General features: G+C 43.8%; 1 protein-coding gene across 1 annotated transcript in view; it reads left to right on the top strand.

Moving 5' to 3' along the window:
• Nucleotides 1-18,699, top strand: part of RHOJ (ras homolog family member J) — a 71,874-nt gene that overhangs the window by 17,009 nt on the left and 36,166 nt on the right. The gene's annotated exons all lie outside the window — the stretch shown is intronic.

The raw sequence follows: 18,699 nt of genomic DNA, 5'->3' as shown, positions 1-18,699 counted from the left end.
AATTCAAAAGTTCACTGGGCTTTTCCTGTTTACCTGGCCACTGCATCCGAGTTCAGATTGCTGTCCAGAGTGGTCACAATGGTGCACTGTGGGATATCGCCCAGAGGCCAATACTGTTGATTTGCGGCCACACTAACCCTAATCCAATATGGTAATATCGATTTTAGCTCTACTCCTCTCGTTGGGGAGGAGTACAGAAACCAATTTAAAGAGCCCTTTATATCGATATAAAGGGCCTTGTTGTGTAGATGGGTACAGCGTTAAATTGGTTTAACGCTGCTAAAATCGGTTTAAACGCATAGTGTAGACCAGACCTGAGAAAGCCCCTCCTGGATATAATCTCATCAGTGTCTTGTCCTCAGGACAGCACTGGTGCGAGTGCAGCAGTGCTGAGGGGCTTCTTCCACTGGTTGCAGAAAGGCTTACACACACTTTCACAGCCACATGCCAGTCATAGAGGGTTTGTCAGCCATCTTATCTCTATTTAGGCACAGTGGTGTCAGGCTGCTAGAGCAGCCCCAAACCAGGCTGGGGTGGAGGCAGGAAGAATTGAAGCTGAAAGGGGGGTGGGGGATTTGCCCCCTGCTCCCTGAGGTAACCAACTTAGGCAGTATTGTTCCCTCCCTCCCCACACACAAAAGCCCAGGCACAGGACCGGAGGCATGGCCTTCTACCCGCAGAGGGATTCAAAATGGAGGCTAGGGGTGATATTCCATATGAAAGGGTCCCCTTTCACTGAGGTGGTGCATGGGGGAAGTTTTAGAAATCCTCCCGCAGCCTAGGGGGAGCTTACGGTGATGGGATTCTTATGAGGGATGGTGGAGCATGTGTACCCCACTCACCTCTAGTCTGGGATGGACAGTGTATGGGGAGACCCTTGGAATATCCCCTTCACCTCTGGTCTCCCTAGCACCCCTGCTCCCTGCATTCTTACCACTCAGGGTAGCTCTGGCGAGGAGCAGTAGCCGGGGCACCAGGCCAGCAGTGAAGCAGAGTCAGGGTTAGGTGAGAGGTGGGACAGGACAGGCTCTAGAACCCACAGGTGATGGGAAAGCCAGTCAGCTCCTCGCAGCTCAAGCAGGAATTTGCTTGCAACACCCACTTTCAGTAACAACAGCACAGCGGCCTCGTCCCTCCCCCTGCCAGGAGCTGTGCTTCTGTGTGGACGGACAGAGCATTATAATGCACCAAGCTCCAAATGGGTAGAGACAGAATGGACAGACTCAGCTCTGCCCTGCAGGACAAAAGGACACACATGCGGTAGGTGTAGGTGAAGAGACTGGAGAGGGAGAAAGATTGTGTGTGTGATGGGTGCATTTCTGTAGGGCTCCAGCACTATAAAATGTACCATTACACATCACTGATTATTTATGAGTTATAGGAGAGACAAAGAACTATGTCTGGCTGCAACACTCTAACCAGGCTAAAATTAGCAACCCGTGTATGGCTCTGCAATCTGTACACATGTGAGAAAGCACCATTCTTAAGTGGATGTAGACAGGTGCTTTACAGAGGAACAATTGAACATGAGCATGCAGTGTGACACTGATGCGAGAAATGCCAACGCTACGCTGAGACATGCTGTAGAAAAAGAGGAATCATATAGGACCAGGTAGCAATTATTCCACTCTATATAGCATCTGGAGCATAGCAAGCAGCTCTGCATTCCAAAAATGATCACATTAAAGTGGACAGTATCCAAAGACAAAAATAATGCCAGGTTCAAAAAAAAAAAAAGGAAGAAGTTAATAGAAATTAATTTTCCCAGCCTAGAAAAAACAAACCAACAGTAAGGTAGGAGTCTAAAAGTACCTACAAGGAATAAACAAGTAGGAAATTTGGAGGCAAAGGAGTTATCAGGAGTCCAGGCAAGCAGAAGAAAATATAATGGCCTAAAATTAAGAACATTTTTTTAGAAGTATGGTATAGACCAACCAAAAAGCTGAGTAAACTCCCACAGGAGGTTCTTATGGCATTAATGATTGCAAGCACTGTAGTCAGGGTAAGACTAGGCAGAAAACCAGTGGGGCTGCTGTGGAAATCTATGAGGGGTGGTAGAAGTGACCAAGAGCTCTCAGCCCTCACCTACACTGGGGGTGGGATCGATCTAAGTTACGCAACTTCAGCTACATGAACATAACTGAAGTCGACGTACTTAGATCGACTTACCATGGTGTCTTCACCATGGTGAGTTGACTGCTGCCGCTCCTCCGTAGACTTTGCTTGCACCTCTTGAGGCACTGGAATACAGGAGTCGACGGGAGAGGGCTTGGGGGTCGACTTATCGCGTCTAGACTAGACACAATAAATTGATCCCTGCTGGACTGATTGCTGCCCCCCAATCTGGCGGGTAGCATAAACGTACCCTCATATTTCTAATCCATGACACTATACCTTTTTGTCCCTGATGCATCTGTCTTGATGAATAAGAGCTTGCAACAATATCAAAAAAATAAAAAAAGCAACACCCAAGACATATTGGGATGTTGAATTATCTTGTTATCTGGAAGACTTAGAAAATATCCTCCATTTTGGCACCCTGCACTGGAATTACATGAAAGGATCAAGTAGGAAAATGAACCTTGGATACCCCATTTGTTGTTATAGCTTCTGGTTTTGAGCTTTAAGGCATTTAATATTATAACAGTGAGCTCTCTGTTTTCTAGTTGATATTTTTGATGCCTGTAGGCTATTGAGCTGTAACAGTCAAAATACACACAAAATTGTTCCATGGGGGAAAAAATGCTCCCTGGAGGGGTAAGATTTAATTATCTATGGTTCACCCAGCTCTCTCATAAAACAAACAAAAGCATATATCTTCCTTTATAATATAAGTAATATCTATAACCAGCATTTTAATTGGATTTTCATTATTCTCTGGGTGTGTACATATATGCACAAGATACAAGATTTGAAATGTTGGACTCTATTTCCCAATATGTGCACATGGATCAGTGAAGATGCTACCACCAAGTGGAAATGCCTCACAAAGAGCCATATCCTGACAATGTTACTCATTCTGAGTAGTACCTCGCTCCCCTGCGAAGAAAGTGCTGTTCACAATGAATAATGCTATTAGAACTTGGCCAAGAGACATCATTTTAGGCTTTGGCTGGATCACTCAGCCATGGTCTGCCCGCTCACCCTCTTGCTGCAGTGATCTATAGAGACTGAGGACAAAAAGGTTGTTTCTAAACACTGCTGTGGATAATACTGTATTTTATGATGCATAAAAGAGCCATGATACCGAAAAAAAAAGAGGGATGAAAGTGCTTCTTATTAATAGCACAATTATCCATGTCACTACACTGTAACAGTATAATTATACATTTAAACAGATACTGTGTCTTTATAAAATCTCTAGAATCACTTCACAACTATTCAAAGCAGTAGTTAAATAAAATTAGGAATATAGCCTACATGTTTTATTACATTGTCAACCTTTTCCTCCTCTTTTGTACTTCCGTCTCTCCTCCTCCCCCTCCCCACATCATCTGCTATCCCACTCCCACTGGTGAAATTCAGGAGTAATTCCACCAAACTCGATGGAGTAAAACCTAAGTAAGTGAGATCAGAATTAGGCTGTATAACTTTAGAGTCTCACAGTAAGAGTAAGAGAACTGGTCAGTCTGGTGTGTGGCAGCCATTTGATTATTGAATAACAACAGGTGTAGAAATTACATGTGATCTGATAAAATGTTGCTAATGGGGACACTGACTATGCAGAATGAATGCCTACTATGAGCAAGTGTCTTGAAATCTGCAAAGTCCCTCTAAAAATGTATGCAATACAAGCATTCATTCAGTTGATGAATTATTGGCCCAAATTATTGGCCCAGAAGCCAGTGTCAAATCTCCCTCAATGGGAGCAGAATCAGGCCCATGCTTGTACAGCCAGCACTGGTAAAAATGGGAATTCATATTTTCACAAGACACAAGAGCTCTTTTTAAAATTAGGAAGCTGAATCATCTATCAACACATTTGCATGCTGGGAATTGCCCTTCCCCTACTGTCTGTCATTTTGCTGTTTCCTGATGCCTTACCTTAAGCTATGAGGTCAGGCTGAATGGCTTCTTCAGGAAGGTAATTTCCTTCCATCAGTTGAGTGCATCAGCAAAGCAGCAATAAAGCCAGTGCTGCAATTATCCAGAGAATGTATTACCTGCAAAACGCACTCAGCCTGAGTTGGTCTGGCCTTCCACATTTAATGTGGAAGTGATTTCTGCTTGGCACAGATTTTGCAGCCACACCATTGGGCTGGTCTCTCAGATGTTTCCTGAGTGATATTCAAACCCCAACAGACTCCCATGTAAGAGCGTAATTGATCTAATCATGTGCATGTCATTGTCTAATCATCTTTTTTTGCAGGTGGGGGTAGTTTGTGACTTGAACTACTCACCTATACCGGGATCACAGCGAATAAGAACTACCCCCTTTATAACCTGTGTGGGCAGCCCAGACCAGCGTCCAGGCATATAGGACTAAGGAGGTGCTGCAGACTCTTTTCCTTCCTCTCTCTCTGTAGTAGGGGTGTGGAAATGGGCAGAAGCTTGGATCTACTTTTCTACTTGTTGCCCAGCACAGTTGAGATGGCTCTGGGAAGCAGGGGGTGTCATAATTTTTCATTTGTAATTTCTACTCCCAGGTAGCACAGAGGAAGCAGGGGAGGAGCTATATCCTGGGCTACTCCTGGGGTGTAATTTACACACCACTCCTTACTCAAGGCTGTGCCTAAAGCTACAACCTAGCCCTTAGCGTTCTCTAGTTCTAGTTGGAACGTCACTTCAGTGTCCGGGGCTTTCATTGTACCAAAACAGGCATGTAAACTATTTTACACCTTATAGTCAATGGAACAAAGACTACATAGCTAAGAGCTAAATCTGAGGGGGAGGAAAGGGAGAAACAGACTGTGATTTCAGTGCTTTATCCCTCTTCACAGAGCATTCTCAGAACACCTTCTGCCCTCTATTTGAAAAGGACATGCAGATTTCCCTCTTCTGGGAGATCTGGAAGAGCAGTGCATATTGGCACCAGTTGGGCATACCAACTAATTATTTCTTGAAACACCAGGGAAGGAAATCTTATTTGCAATATGGCCTTGCAAAGTCATCCAATGGCTGGTTTCCAGTTTTGATAAGTATGTATTTTAAATTAGGTTGTGCTTTGATTAAAAAAAAAATTAAAAACCCCACTGCCTGAAATCACAAAAGAGATTCCACTTCATAAAGATAAGAACCCAGTTGAGTGCCAGCCCCTTCAGAATGATGGAAAATTTTCAAAGAATACTGAGAAAGCACCAAGATACTTGTCACAAGGCTGTTGCTACTATAACTCCTTTGATTCTTGGTGGATTATGGGTTGAGGGCCGTTCTTGGTAACACTGGCACTGGAATTTCAATAAAGTCTTAACATTTCATTAAGAAAAGTCCATTAGGAAAATTAATATGGATGCAAGACAACCATAGTAACTTTTTATCAAAACTGTGTTTCTGAACTTGCATGCAGGCTCTGTCCAGAAAATACAGTACAGGCCTGAAAGTTGGGCACAATAGAGCCATTCTTCTAGGAGTATTCTATTTCACTTAGTAGAGACACTGGCTTGGTTTAATGCAGGGAACATTCTGTAAAGTTCAGCCTCCCTTTCAGCAAATGGAGTTTCCACCATGCTCCAGACGGAGTATATGCACATATTGGATATGGCCCAAACTCGCCTCTTGCCTGGGGTTTACCTCTATTGTTTACTTAAACAACAAGTCCACTAAACAAACCTCAGTCTAAGATGTCTCCGGAGCTTAGTTGTTCCTGGGGGTTTCCCCTGCAGGACCACTCTGTCCCTGCCCCTATTTTCTTCTGCCCCTTAACAGACAATCCAACCCCTCTTATATCCTGGACCAGCACTAGAATAGCCCCCTTGCCAGCATGAGTCAACATCTTTATGCACAGGCCTTGTGTTAGCACAGGTGAATTTCCTATAATCTTATACTGAGTGTTATAAAAATATAACAATTGGGTGTTGGATCATGTCAGTGATCTAATTTATCACATCTCCAAACCTGGGCTCAAATCTGGGTGTAAATGGACTGCCTAAAGAGACAATTTGCATATATCCACAGAACTAGTATTAACTAATCTATGGTGTACAATTAACAGAAGAGAAGCTGCTGTAATTTATTAGCAGGCTAGAGCTTCATGGAATCATTTCAGATTATTTGATTAGTTTCAATAACATTGATTTAAACTTTCTGACAAGGTTTATTGGTTTGCTCTTGTATGGAAAATGGCTGTTCTTAATCCTTCTGTGTTAAATTAGTTTCTTGCACAACACTTTCTGCTCTCTACTGTTTCCTAAATCCCAGATTGTGATACCCTTACTCCTGCTGAATAGGGTCTTAATCTACAAGTTATCCTATTGAATGCAATGGGGCTAATCAAGGATCAAGGTACTATGGACATGAGCAAAAAGTGCAGAGCTTAGCCTTAAGGCATGAGCCACCAGGCACGTCACTGCAGTTAAGGAAGGAGAGGTAAGGCATTTCCTTACTCTACCCACAGGCAACCAGCTTCGCTGGGCCTCTGCATACCGGCTCTCTGCTGTGGGGCCCGAACTTCCTGTCCTGAACAGCTGGGGAAAGTGGGCAGAGCCTTGGCAACACTATCTAACATTGCAGACAGTGAAGCTGAGCTGACATGGAGAGGGAAGTGAGCTGCATCATGTATAGGGGTGGAGCAAAGGGGAGATAGTGGCTGAATTGAGTCTACACTGCAGTGTAAGCCTAGAGTTCAAACTCAAGCTCAAGCCTAACTCCCCTTTCCATCTACACACAAATTGTGCTAATCCCGGGCTCAGATCCCAGTATCCCACAAGGGTGGAGGGTCTGAGCCTGAGTGAAGCCAGGACCAAGGGTTCAAGCCTTATTGCTTTGCAATGTAGAGACAGCCTCACTGGACTTGTGCTCTGCGAGTCCACCAGAAGTATCCCACAATCCCACAGATTGACTTTCGTTGTCCTCTGGACAATCAAGGTTGGTGAACAGTCAAGTTTTCCCACGCTGCTCCATGAACAAACGGCTAGAGCAGATACATTTCAGGAGTGTGCTAGGAAGTCTGGGATATGGTTTGTTGGACTTGGGTCTGCGTACTGCAGTGTGGATGCTGGAGACTTGAGTTCAGGCCCATGTTAGAAAATTCTTAACCTAGAGTTGACAATCAGTATAGATACTTAGGCAAGGTCTGCTGACTTGAGTTCCACTAACCCTAGGCTTACACCCTATGAGGGTATGTCTACTCTGCAGTTGGACACCCATGGCTAGCCCACGCCAGCAAGCTCAGGCTGCAGAGTTGATTAATTACAGTGTAGACATTGGGCTGCAGCCTGATATCTGGAACCTTCCCACCTTGTGAGGTCCTAGAGCCCAGGCTCCAGCTTGAGCCCGAACGTCTACACTGCAATTAAACAGCCCGTTAGCCCGAGCCCTGCGAGCCCAAATCAGCTGGCACAGGCCCACCGCAGGTTTTTAATTGCAGTGTAGACATACCCTGAGTCACATTTCAGTCCACAGCCTGCTCCTGGGGCAACTACAGTTTGTGGTAGCTCCACAGTCTAAACTTGGTGCTTGAGTAAAGTCATCAAGATTACTCCTTATAAGAGGTGAAAATGTAACAAACGAACTGCTATACTGGAGCACAATAGGGTGGGGAGGAAAGATTTTAATATCATACTTTAATAGCTCAGAGTTCGAATGGAAAAGAGAAATTCAAAATCTATTCAAGATTTGGCACTGAAACATGGCCCAGTGGGAGCGGATGTCTCGTGGTCCAATGGAAGCAAAGTTTTAAAGGAAAGAGCGAAGACATTCAAAGAATCAGAATCTCATTTGTGTTCATATCACTTAAGAGAGGCAAAGCCACAGGGCTGAATGGGTCAACACCCAATAATCCAAGGAGTTTATTCATTCTCCCATTACAGGGGTCAAGTAACCTTTACTTCAACAGGAGCCAGTAGCATCCTGCAGCAGGACAACCGAGGTCCCATAAAGATGCCTAAAAAGAATAATAGTCCAAAACTGAGACTTATCATTGCTTCTGACAACAGTGGTGGGATTTTCATTGATTTATTAGTGCCAGAATGCAGTGAGCACAAAGGGGTGAAGTAGTGAAACTAGATTCCAAAAGCATTCATTGCTACACAGCACACTAATGACTGAGATTCTCACGCACGGTGTAGAAGGTCCTGACCTTCCACAACCCTGAAGACGTTTTGGAGAAGTACTTTACCCACCTGTTCTGCATATGTCATTTGTAGATGTTCACGGGCTTCTTTGCCAATGTGATGTTCCCTGGAATGTTTCTAGCCTTTGGTCTGCCTAAGAGAGAAAGAGGTGGTAATTTTTCACCGTGACTTTCTAGGAGCTACTGGTGCTGCTTTTATTGAAATGTTTTCACCCAGTTCCGATGACTTCAGGCAGAAATACCGAGATGTCAATAGAACAGAAGTCAGAATATACATCTCTAACAACTTTTAACAAGGACTTCAGTTATAACTGAGTGAAATTCATGATTCAGTTTAACAGAATGTCATCTTAAAAGTTTTGCTGTGGTGTGCAATTTTGCACTCCCAAAATTTCAGTTAATACATGTAACAGGGTGGTCTGCCCCTTTATGAGTTGGGGTGCAGGTTGAGAAGGCCAGACAGCAGGAATTTCTGCATGTTTCCATGCAAAGCCCATCTTCGCTCAGTTTGATATCTACTGAGTTGAAGTCATTGAAGCTGTATGAATAATTGTGAGCAGAATTAGAACCTTGGTGATTAGAAGCAGTGCAAATGATGTTTACTAAGGTGTAAGAGTATTAATGCTTCGGTGATTTGAACAGCATTTAAATTCCAATTAATCTAACCATATAAAATTAAGGATCCATCTAACATTATGACATGAGCGGAGATTGGCACTTTAGGAACACATTAAATGTCCATTTATAAAAGATTGAATAATAATATACAATTAATAGATGCAGCTGCAATCTGTGATTTCCCCTTATGAAGGATGTGGGTAAAGTCCTTTGTGAATACATTCTTAGAAGATAATGTCAAAGCAAGCTCAGAAAGTATATTACAGCAAGGACCTATTGTTAAAACAATCTATGTGGTTGCGAATGTATCGTTTTAAACCCTAGGCAGCATGCTGCAAAAAAGGGGAGGCAACATTTTCAAAAGTGACAAAGTGATTTGGGGCACCTTTATTTTTGGGAGCCCAACTTGAGACAAGTTAAAGGAGCCAGATTTTTAGAAAGTGCTTAGCACCCACCCACTGAAACTCAAGCCCCTTTAAAGTTTCTCAAAGTACACTCCCAAAACATGGAACCACCCCAATTCACCAGCTGCTTTTGAAAAAAAATTGGCCAAAGAACATTATTAAATAATAACCAGAGGGTGGGTTTTCAGAAGTGACTAAGTGACTTAGGAGCACAAATCCCATTCACAGTCAGTGTATTTGTGCTCTTAAATCATTTAGATGCTTTTGAAAATCCTCCCCTGAAGCCCCGATGCAGCAGAGCATGTAAACACATGTCTAACTTTAAGTACCCTAGTCAAAGGGGATCTGTATGAATGCAATAATCTGCCCGCACAGATTCAGTTGCAAGACTAGGCCTAAAGTGTTTATCATGAAATTTTCACTTAGCAGACCCATCCTGATTGATGTCAGCATTGACATGTAAATCTTCCCACAGTCTTATGGCACGTGGCATTTAAAGGGAAAAAACTCCTTTTATAGTACCTGCAGCATCAGCCTGGGATCCATAAAACAGCAAGTATCAGAGGGGCAGCCATGTTAGTCTGGATCTGTAAAAGCAGCAAAGAATCCTGTGGAACCTTATAGACTAATAGAGGTTTTGGAGCATGAGCTTTTCTGGGTGAATACCCACTTCGTCAGATGCATGTATTCACCCACGAAAGCTCATGCTCCAAAATGTCTGTTAGTCTATAAGGTGCCACAGGATTCTTTGCTGCTAAAACAGCAAAAGTTTCAATATAACAACACATCATGCATTTTATGTTTTGATAAATGTTACCTGTGCACTGACTTGTGCACGGAATCACAGAATCATAGAATAGAATAATAGAATATCAGGGTTGGAAGGGACCTCAGGAGGTCATCTAGTCCAACCCCCTGCCCAAAGCAGGACCAATTCCCAACTAAATCATCCCAGCCAGGGCTTTTCAACCTGACTTAAAACTCTAGAAGGACATCCAACCTCCTAGGAATCATATCAGGCTTACAACACTTCTAGTGAATGTTTTCCTAAATCAGCCACTCGAAACCTCCCACTGGCAACTGGAGACCATATACTGTTTTTGTCATTTGCTACCGAGGGACAGTCTCGGATCATTCTCTTTGGAACACACTTATGTAATGCTTGAAATCCCTCTATTCTCTGTTGCGACCAAAATAATCCATCTCCCTCAGCCTCTCCTGCATAAGTCTGTGTCATCCCCCTAACTCCATGTTTTTGTTGCCCTCCTGCTGACTCCTTTCGCCTTTTTCCACATCCTCTGTGTTGGGGGCCCAAAACGTGGACACAGTATCCAGATGAGGTTCCAATTCAAATAGGAGGGAACAATCATGTCCTTGATCTGCTGGCAATGCCCTTACTTATACCGCCAAAATGCATAGCTTCTGCAAAGGGCACAATATCGACTCATATCCAGCTTTCATCCATCTGTAATCTAGTCCTTTCTGCAGAACGCTTCATGCACTGTGTTTCTAGTCTGTAAAGTGCATGGATTCTTCGTCCTAGAGTGAGAACATCTGCACACTTGTCCTTGTGAACTCATAGGTTCTAATTGTCTAGGTCCTGCTTATCCTATCTGTACTCACCAGGTATCTACCCTCTCCAAGTTCAGTGTCATCTGCAAACTTGCTGAGGTGCAGTCCTATTGTCATCTTCCAGATCATTAATGAAGATATTGAACAAACCAGCCCAGGACCGACCTTGGGGCACTCCGCTTGGATGCCAATTAGACATGGAGCCATTGATCACTACCTGTTGACCCGACATAGCCAGCTTTCATCCACTTTATAGTCCATTCATCCAGCCATATTCTTTAACTTGCCAGCAAGAATCTGTGGAGACTATCAAAAGCTTTGCTAAAGTCAAGGAAAACACGTCCACTGCTTTCCCTCATCTGAAGCAGTTATCTCATATAGAAGGAATTAGTTAGTAGGCAGACTTGCCTTGGTGATCCATCTGACTGTTCTGATCACTTTCCTCTCTCTAAGTGCTTCAAATTGATTCCTTGAGGATCTGCTCCATGATTTTTCCAGGGACTGAGGTGAGGCTAATGGCTGTAGGAAAAGGAAGAATCTTCTCACATACAATAGTGCTTTGTTTTTTTTTAATTCTGTTGTCAGCATGATGTCGGCTTTGCAGTTAGTGTATATAAAAACACTGTTTTATTGCTTATGCCTAGAGGAATAATTTGCAGCTTGGACTTGGATCATCTGTAATCTTGTCACACATGTTATAATACTTCCCATTAGACCAAGAAGCTGCTCATTCTCATGAGACCTGGGTCAAAGAAATGCATAAAGAACACTGTGAGTGAGTTGTTGAAAATGGCTTTTTCTAAATGAAATTTGTCATGGGAAATTTCATCTGAGATAACCTCTTCAGGATTTATCATGTCGTTCCTGGTAGTAATGAGGGAACTTTGAACTGGTAATGACCCAAGAGAACAGCTCCTCCGTTGCTTCTTTTCAGCATGCGCATAACTTGGTAATCTGAGTGAATGCTCCAGGGGTGTGTCTGGGTTTGGATGCTTATCACTGGCTAACAGAAAGTGAACTCTCTTAAAGTCACAGGTGTAACTCCTGAAGCACACAAACAGTAAGAGGGCCAGGTCTACAACTGCGACTTTAAATCGGTTTAATGGCCGATACTCCGATTTAACGCTGTACCGTTCACACGACGTCGTCATTAATATCGAGTTAAACGGCTCCTTAATCGATTTCGAAACTCCTCCCAGACGAGAGGAGTAGCCTAAATTCGATAGTGATAACTCGGATTAGGGTTCCTGTGGACGGATAATCACTTATTGGCCTCCTAGAGGTATCCCACAGTTACCACTGACGCTTGGTCCGCAATCCGAATCCGGATGCGGATGCGGTAAACAGAGAAAAGCCCAGACCTTTAGAATGACATTTCCTGCTTTCACGTGTCCAGCTCTGATCACACGGGTGCGATGCAGTTCAATGCAAAAGTAGCTCCTGCATGAACCTTACGGAGATACTAGATCTGATCGCTGTATGTGAGACAAATCTGTTTTATCAGAGCTCTTAAAGAACAGGAAATGCAAGGTTTGAAAAATAAACTCAGGATACACGCGTGCGTGACAACGTAACGGGAACAGAGACTCAACGGATGCTCATGGAGGAAGGGAGGGGTAATGAGACTACAGCTAGCAGTCTCACAGCAGTCTCTGAAACTTTTGCATTCTGCTGGCGCCCATGTCTGTAGCTTAATCACAGGTGTCTTGGTGTTCACGAACAGCTCGTCAGTCTCTTCCCCCCCAGCATCAAGGAAGAAGTAAAAAATAATATCTTGAGTACTGTAAATGTCACCCTCTGTGTACTGAATGCTGCTGGCAGACGCGATGCTGCTGCGGTGAAAGCAGATGTTTTCTGCCATCAGACTGTGCTCTCAACCGGAAGTGGGAATATGGGATAGCTGAGGAACAGCTACCCACAGTGCCCGCTCCTAGAAATACGTGTAGTTTGAGGACATGACGAAACAATCGATTTCGTGATCCCACTGTGGACGCGCTAAACCGATTTTATTAGATCTGTTTTGTAATATCGGTTTAAGCTAATTCGAAATAATCGTGCAGTGTAGACGTACCCAGAGTGTGAACTCCACTTACAGAAATGACTGGCCTCCAGCCCTTTATCACAGTTTGCACAGGGACACTTTACTGAGCTGATTAATCCCTAAGTAGCTATCCTTCTTTAGAGTCCCTACAGGCACACACTTCACATCCAGTTGTGTACACTGGATCAAGTAAAAGACATTTATTCTGACTCCCTGGCCTGTGGAGCTGGGTAATGTTTAATGCACTGTACTAGAGCCAGGCTGTAATTGTAAAGGATTCAGGGGAAAGAGTGTGAAGGCATAAAAAAGATAAGGTATTTAATAAAATAATAACTAGGACTTAGTAACAATGTTGCTTGTGCCTGCCACCACACATACTTAACATCTATGTATAACATTAAGGGAGGTCATGAGAAAACCAGGGCTGTGATACCAGCCATATGCAGTTCTCTATATCCTTTTCACTGGGTGCAGCCAGCCCTGGATCCTAGATATCTCATTGCCTGAAGGACACTGGAGTCTGGATGAAAAACAGCTGGCTCAGATTAAACTTAGAAAAGTCTGAAGTGTTGCTAGTTGGAGGAGAGAAGTGCTTGAATACCACCCCTCCGTGCTCAGCTGAGGACATCTGAACACCACTCATTAAGTTTGACAACTATGCCCTGCTACACTCATCACTGAACCCCTGTTAAACAACCATCACCAAAAGCGCCTTCCTTCCACTTCTGCCTAGCAAGAAAACTCCTCTGTCCATTCCCCTAGGATGATGACCTGGCCTCAGCAGATCATGCATTTGTCACAAGCAGGTTAGACTATTGTAACTCACTCTACCTAGGCCTACATTCCAGAAGAAGCTCTCTGGCAGCCCAGCACCTAAGCAGCAAGAGCCCAAGAGACTACACCGTGTAGGTGCTTGGTAATAGCGGTGGTGCCCACTCCTGTGCTGACTCCCCTTCAAGGTTCTGGTTCTGATTTACAAAGGCCTTGGTGAAATTTGCCCAGGCTGCCTCAGATACCACCTCTCCTTCTGTAGCCCATCACAACAGATGCAACAGTCCAGTGAGTCCAGTTACATACTCAAGGGACCTGGAGATGATGCCTTCTCAACAGTCAATTCAAGGATCTTGAACTTCTTCTTCAAAAAGCTCAAGAATTGTCCAAATGTCACCACAGTCATGTCACATTACAAGACTCACTTCTTTGCCTTGGCATTCCCCCAAAGAACAAGTGCAGAAGGAAATCTGACATCCCACTCAAAGGTAACGGTACCTGCTTAAAGCTAAAGTAACTGCTGCCTCTGTGGTTAGTTCTCACTGTTTGTTATACCCCACTCATAGCAGCTGGTAGACTATGGTTTATTGAACTGTCTACAGTATATGCACTACAGTGAGAAGGACTGAAATAAGGCTGGGAACAAGCAGAAGCTATTGCAGCTGTGGGTGAATGCTTTGAGCAACCACTGAACTGCTGCTGCTGCTGCTGGGCTGGACTGAAGAGCTGGTCTGCTGACTCTGCCAATGAATTGGGCAATTTAGTCAGTCACATCTGGCAGCCTGTTACAGGCCAGCTGCGCTCATTAAGTTGCCTGGAGACTAGCTCTGCTGCAGGCCCTGCTTCCTGACAAGACAAGACAGACGTAGGGCTCAGGGAGAGGTGTAACGAACAAGCCGAGTGAACAGTGTGATGGCGGCAAATGTCATGTTAGTTCCACCATTGCAATTATGAGTATGGAAGTGTCAACAATAATCACCAGGCACAATAGGACTGAAGGATGATTAAAGTTGTAGTATAGTTGTTTATATATTAGTATAATGAAGTATAGTTGTAATATGTTTGTGTATATGTTAGAGACCCAATTTTCAAAACATAGAATAAGTGTATATGCAAAAAACTGAGTTTATAAAGGAAGCCTCATTTGTATGTACAAACTAGACAACTGCCTGCACAGATGTGTACACATTTGTACATGCAAGTGCAGGTGCACACAGACGTCAGCCAGCACTTATTGAAAATTTGGCCTAGTACACAGTATATACAAACACAATAGCGTACCATTAATGCATGCCTTGTTGGTGAGCTAATACTATACAGCATCTGATAGGTCTAACTGGTAGGTCTCAAAATGTAATCGTAATGGGGAACCATAGAGTGGGTGTGTTTCTAGTGGGGTCCCACAGGGATCTGTTCTTGGTCCTATGCTATTTAACCTTTTTATCAATGACCTGGACGGAAGAAAAATAATCGCTGGCAAAGTTTGCAGATGACACAAAAATTGGGGGAGTGGTAAATAATGAAGAAGACAAGTCACTAATACAAAGAAATCTGGATTGCTTTGTAAACTGGGTACAAGCAAACAATATGGGTTCAATATGGCTAAATGTAAATGTATACATCGAGCAACAAAGAACGTAAGCCATATTTTCAGGATGGGAGACTCTTTCCTGAGAAGCAGTTACTCTGAAAAAGATTTAAGGATGATGATGGATAATGCACTGAACATGAGCTCCCAGTACGAAACTGTGGCCAGAAGGGCGAATGCAATCCATGGAGGCAGGGCCGGCTTCAGGCACCAGGATCCCAAGCAGGTGCTTGGGGCGGCAATCTGCAAGGGGCGACAGTCTGTATGTTTTTGCCCCCAAGCATCGCACCGAATTGCTGCCGCTGATGGCGGGAGCAGTCCTTGTGCCGTTAGGACATCAGGCGCATTTCCGTGGCTGTGCCGGCAATTCGGCGGCAGCATCTATGTTCAGCTGCCCGCGGCGGTGCAGTTGCTGTCTTCTGGCTGAAGACAGAAGCTGCCACTGGATTGCACCACCGCAGAAACACCCGTGCTGCCCTAATGGCACACGGACTGTATGTAAGGCATACTTTTTTAACAGTGAAGGTAATTAGCCACTGGAACAATTTACCGGGGTTTGTCATGGATTCTCCATCACTGACATTTTTTAAATTAAGATGTAGTGTTGTTTTCTGAACGATCTGCTCTGGGAATCATTTGGGGGCTGTTCTCTGGCCTGTGGTATACAAGAGGTCAGACTAGATAATCACAGTGGTACCTTCCAGTCTTGGAATCTATGAATCTACTGTAATATATATTGCATGTTGCATGATGATGAGCCCTGTTGAAGTGCATATGTAAACTGTTTACTATACTGGTTCATTATACTGTCACTTATGTAAGGATAAGATATTGGTTTTGCTGAGTTCCTGTAAGGAACAGGATAGCAAGCTAGCCCAGTGAAAAGCCTCTAGAAGGCAGCTATTCTGATCCCCATGCTTACTGAAAATTTTAGAGGAACATGTTGCTCTGTCAGTTGCTGCACATGAGGTTACATTACGTTCCAAGCGCTATAGCAGATGTTCCATCTCTGACAGGCCTGAAGGCAAGGGAAGGCCTATTCACAGGATGTTAGGGAAATCCTTGCAGACTAGATGTGGCTAACAGTTTGCATGTACCATGAAATCATAGAAGTTTGCTTTGTCATCAATTTTGTGGAAAAGTGAGGAAGAAAATCTGCTTTTCCCATGATCACAGAATTCACAAAACTGTTCAGTGCAAACAACAACTGAAAGAGGAAGTGATGAGGGAGGTGAAGACTGACATTTTGTCAGCCTAGGCCTCAGTCCTGCAATCTAATTGGCACAGGCACAAACTAATGAAGTAAACAGTACCCCTGAACCAGGGGGGTGTCTGCCCACCTGGCTCAGATTTCAGAATCGGAGCCTTATGCTATAATCAACACAGAAATGCATAAAAACTACTGCTTTTAATTAGAGCTGTAATGCTGGCACCCAATTTCAGACACTGTTTTTGTCCAATTCCTAGCGATTCGCGCTGCTTTGATTGCAGCAATTCAGGCTGACCCAAAGGTCACCCAGAAAAAGATCTCCAGGAAAGCAGCTGAGTTTGTTCTACCTTAAATGTTTTGTAAAATGAAAATCTGTTTGGCTGCTGTGTTAGTCCTCATTAGTACAATGACCTGTCAGAGCAAATGCAGAAAAAGATGGAGCGAAGGGAAGGGGAACACAAGCACTGATCAGAGTGCTGAGAATATCAGCAGTTCGGGGAAAAGACCAAAGATTTCTCTTTTAAAAGTGTGTCTAAGTTCTAGGCCAAAGCTTTGTGGTTCATGGCTGCTTCCTCTTCAGTTCCACGCTGTATTGCCACAAACCATTATGAACACATGAGGCAATCACTAATTGCAAAGCCAACTGTCATACAAGAGCTTTGGCAGACAAGAAAGCAGAAAGGTTTGTATGCCCCAGAGTGATCCAGATGTATAGGGTGCACCCCATGCTCCTTAGGTACCCCCAAAATGCTCAGAATGAAAGTCATGGTACGTATTCCAAACCAGTGTAAAGCTCCCATTTGCACTTTCCTGATCCTGGTGCTGTTCTGGGAAACCCCCATGCACTGTGTACTAGAGCAGCATAAGAGCTGTCTAAATTATGCCACAAACTCATAGGCTTGGTATAGCAGAGGGGCTTCCTGCCTTCTTGATAGTAACCATACTCCTGTTCCCTACAACACTGGGCAGCAAGGAAGGGCTGTGGCACACGAGCTATCTAATCAGCTCTACAGCCCAGAGGGATCATCCTTACACGGAGAACATTTTCTTGGACCTGTTGCTCAGGATTTTATAGCCAACATACATGAGAAATGCACTATAAGGCAACCACACTGTACCTGAGGATCTGACCTATAATTCTCAGGAAATATTTAGGATTAGCTCATTAGCTGGTGTAAAGCAGCATTGATCCCTTGGCCTCACAGAGTGACTTCACTGATTTACACTTGCTAAGAATCTGGCCCTTAAACTGCACAGCCTTCCTTAAAACAAACACACTGTGTATCTACTGTACTTCATTTAGAAGATTGGGGACATTTTCAATCAGTAGACCTTTTTTTAGGGTGGGGGGAAGTGATTTTTTTTTTAATAGTGTGTTCTACCTTTGTCCCTAAGAGGGCACAAACAGCATAGTGTTTTGAGCAGGTCTGTAGAAATTCACAAAAAATTCATCCTCTCCCCAACATGGCTTTCCTTACTGTAGAGCAGGTGTTGGCAACCTTTCAGAAGCGGTGTGCTGAATCTTCATTTATTCACTCTGATTTAAGGTTTCACATGCCAGTCATACATTTTAACGTTTTTAGAAGGTCTCCCTCTATAAGTCTATACTATTAACTAAACTATTGTTTGTATGTAAAGTAAATAAAGTTTTTAAAATGTTTAAGAAGCTTCATTTAAAATTAAATTAAAATGCAAAGTCCCACTCTGGGCGGTGGCCAGGACCTGGGCAGTGTGAGTGCCACTGAAAATCAGCTCGCGTGCCGCCTTTGGCATGTGTGCCATTGATTGCCTACCCCTGCTGTAGAGCAATGTTTTGAGCTAAGCTTAAAGGTCTAAATTGAGATCCCTTTGATTTAATCTGACATCTTGATTCTTCTTGGATGTACATTCAGAATGAGCGCCTGGGAATCTGTTGTATGCATTACCCAGATTGGCCAGGAAGGGTGAGAGTGTCTTATCTAATGAGCTCAGTGAATTCTAGCTGTATGAGCATTGTGGCACAAGACTGTAGATCTGGACACCATCAGGTCTCTTTTTCAACCAGACTGTCCAGTCGAAAACTGGGCTCCTGGTCACCCTTCTCCCTGGGTTTTCCCTGGCCATGACACTGCAGAATTTAAGACTGATGGCCTTGTTGTAGTTCTTACAGCCATGATGAGGCAGCCTGGAAAGGTACAAGCCTGCAGGTGGAAGGAGCCAGCCTACTAAGTGGAGCAGGCACTTAGCAGTGGCCCTTAGTCTTTTGTCTCGAAGGGCAACGTGCCA

This window comes from Chelonoidis abingdonii, chromosome 4 (genome assembly GCF_003597395.2).
Source record: "Chelonoidis abingdonii isolate Lonesome George chromosome 4, CheloAbing_2.0, whole genome shotgun sequence".
NCBI classification, from domain to species: domain Eukaryota; kingdom Metazoa; phylum Chordata; order Testudines; family Testudinidae; genus Chelonoidis; species Chelonoidis abingdonii.
The sequence above is the reverse complement of the archived record's forward strand: the minus strand, read 5'-3'. Positions and strand labels throughout refer to the sequence as shown.